This window comes from Magnolia sinica, chromosome 13, assembly GCF_029962835.1.
Source record: "Magnolia sinica isolate HGM2019 chromosome 13, MsV1, whole genome shotgun sequence".
NCBI lineage: Eukaryota > Viridiplantae > Streptophyta > Magnoliopsida > Magnoliales > Magnoliaceae > Magnolia > Magnolia sinica.
Window position 1 is genome coordinate 76,715,391 of NC_080585.1, and position 3,269 is coordinate 76,718,659.

General features: G+C 37.7%; 1 non-coding gene across 1 annotated transcript; it reads left to right on the forward strand.

The window, feature by feature from the left end:
* Positions 1-2,161: 2,161 nt before the first annotated feature.
* On the forward strand, positions 2,162-2,268 carry LOC131224464 (small nucleolar RNA R71). Its single transcript, XR_009160947.1, has one exon. It is a non-coding gene; the product is annotated as a small nucleolar RNA R71 (small nucleolar RNA).
* Positions 2,269-3,269: the final 1,001 nt, after the last annotated feature.

Sequence of the window (3,269 nt, forward strand, 5' to 3'; positions counted from 1 at the left end):
TGATCACCTCATTTTTTATAACTTCCATCATGTTTGGATTGAGACGCCTTTGAGGTTGTCTAATTAGTCTGGCATCCTCATAGAGGTGGATCCGATGGGTGCATATGGAAGGGCTTATACCCTTGATGACAGAAATGGTCCAGCCCAAGGCTCCTTTTTGGTCCCTTAGAACTTTCAACAATTTAATTTCTTGATCCTTCTCTAAAAATGAAGAGATCACTACAGGATAAGTTTTATTTTCACCTAAATATACATACTTAAGCTCATTTGGAGTGGTTTTAAATCAATCTTTAGAATATTGGCTGGTGATGGCAGAGGTCGCGAGTCCTCGATAGTTAGGATTTGAGTGCGCGGTCTCCATTGGTAAATACCAATGTCCTGGGTGGTAGTGCTCTCATTATCATTACAAATTTTAGTAAACACTTTTTCTAAATCAGAAATTTTCAAGTCCCTAATAACTTGAATCAATTCCTCAGTCAAACTAGGTTCCAATTCCTCTTCTTCTATTAAGCAATCCATGAAATTCAGCTCATGGATCTCATTATTATCAATGGGCTACTTACATAGATTGAAAATATTTAGCTATAGGGTCATGCTACCAAAAGACAAGTTCATCATTTCATTCCTGCAATTTATGATTGCATTCGAAGTTGCTAGGAATGGGTGGCCTAAAATGATGGGAACTTGAGCGCTAGCATTAACACATGGTTCAGTATCTAGTACAATAAAATCCACGGGGAAGTAGAATTTCTCCACTTGGACTAGCACGTCCTCTAAAATTTCCCTTAGTACCTTAATAGAGCGGTCAGCGAGTTGGAGTGTAATCATGGTTAGTTTAAGCTCGCCTAACCCCATTTGTTTGTAAACTGAATAAGGTATTAAGTTGACACTTGCACCCAAATCTAGCAAAGCATGCTCAATTTAGAAATTCCCAATAATGCAAGGAATAGTGAGACTTCCTGGGTCTTTGTATTTGGCTATAGCCCTTTGTTGAATGATAGCGTTCATTTTCTCAGTAAGGAAGGCCTTTTTATGCACATTTAATTTACTCTTTATAATACACAAGTCCTTGAGATATTTAGCATATGATGGAATTTGAATAAATGTGCACAAGCAGAGGAATATTGATAATAACCTTTTGGAGCACATCCAACACCTCTTGATATTTTCTGGGGACAGTTGGATTCTAAAGTCTAGATGAGAACGAAACTGGAGACTCATATGACTTAGTCTCTTTATCCTTTTGCTGTTGCGGCTCTTGAACCATAGCCGGTTCATCATTTTCTTGAGACAGTGGCTCATTCTTCGGTATTTCTACCGGTTGCATTATCTTGTTATCGACCTCTTTTCCACTTCTTAAGGTAATGATGGTCTTACCTTGTTCATGATGTAGCTCACTTAGATTTGAATCTCCAATGAAATGTGTGTTTCTAGGGTTTGGCATAGGTTGAGAAGGAAGTGTGCTTTTTTTCATAGTATTTGGTTGAGTCTCAATCCTAGCCACAACTGTCTTTAATTCCTGATTTGATTGGATTAAAGACTGATTCATTTGAGCTTGAGAGTTCATGAATGCAGTCAATGCATCCTCCACAGATTGTCGCTTTGGTGGGGGCACATATAGTGCATTATTAGGTGCCCTAAAGAAGTTGTTTAGTGGAGGCATTTGAGGTGCATTGGGCGCATTAATTTGTGGTTCATTCCTTCAACTAAGATTAGGATGGTTACATTAATTTGGATTATACGTGTCTCCCATTGGTTGCATAACTGACCTTTAGTAGTTATTTATAGCATTTGCTTGATCATGCTCATGCGTGATAAATTGAGATTATTGGACAATCCTAAGGAAGTGTTTGCTTTAACCATATCAACCTTCTTAATTTCCAAGGCTTCGACCTTTCTAGCTAATGCAGCGAATTTTGCATTAAGGTCATCTTCCTCTTTTAGGACATACATCCCCGCTTTCTCTCTAGGAATGGGTCTAGTTTGGTCTGATTTAGAAGAGACCTTTCATGTCTGCGTATTCTCTGCTAATATATCTAGAAAATCCTAAGCCTCATTATGATCTTTATCAAGAAAGGTTCCACCACACATCATCTCTATGAACTGACGAGTATCCATGGTGAGCCCCTTTCGGAAAGCATTAATCACGTGTCATGGTTCATAACCATGATGTGGACAAGTAATTAGAATGTCTTTGAAGCACTCCCAAGCTTGAAAAAATAATTCATTCCCTTTTTGAGAGAATGACATGATTTCTTGTTTTAGTGCATTTGTTTTGTGCTCGGGAAAGAAATTTTTTAAAAACTCTCTACTTAAGGCTTGCTATGAAGTGATGGTATTAGGTCTTAGAGAGTTGAGTCATGCTTTGGCCCGATCCTTTAGAGAAAATGAGAATAACCTAAGCTTAAGTACATCCCTATTGCCATTATTTACTTGTAACGTTACAATTACTTCCTCAAAGTCCTTGAGGTGCAAGTAGGGGCTTTCAGAATCCAAGCCATGAAATGTAGGAATCAATTGAATCACACCTGGTTTAAAATCAATATTCCCTGTGTGAGCAGGGAACACTATACAAGATGGTAAAGTTGATCTCTCAGGGTGTAAATGTTCACGTAAAGTCCGTGGTTGGTTTAACACATTCCTATGAACTTCATTTTCATCCTCAAGAGGAGGATTAGGTTGATTTTCTCTGTTTTGATTTATAGTTGGATCTGACAGATTTGGATTTAGATTATCAACTGGGTCTGCCATGGAATCCAAGTGATGTTGAGTGCCTCTTCTAAGTGAATGATCAAGGCCTGGAACTAGTCCGCCTTTGGAGGAGAGTCGATTGTTTTGATCCCTATTCTAATGGGACATAAACCATCTACACCACACAACAAATACCACTAATTCAAATAGCAAGTATGATACTTAAAATAAAAATAAAAACTTAACCAATAACCCAGGCGGCAGGGCCGACGATGAGGGTTCAATCCACAAAACAAAAATAAATTAACAACCCAGGCGGCAAGGCTGACAATGAGGGTTTAGTCTATGAAAAAAATATAATAAATAAATAAATAAATCAACAAAGTAAAACTAATGCAGAAATTAAATTATGCTAATATGGAAAATAGATTCAGCGGATGATCCTTGTGATCAAACAGTAACTGTAAGACAACCATAGCACTTGGGTGATAAAATCCCAAGCAGGGCAACCTTATGTCATAGTTAGTGCTTGAAAGACCCAACTGAATTTACTTTCAAAGAAAAAGAAAAAAAAAATC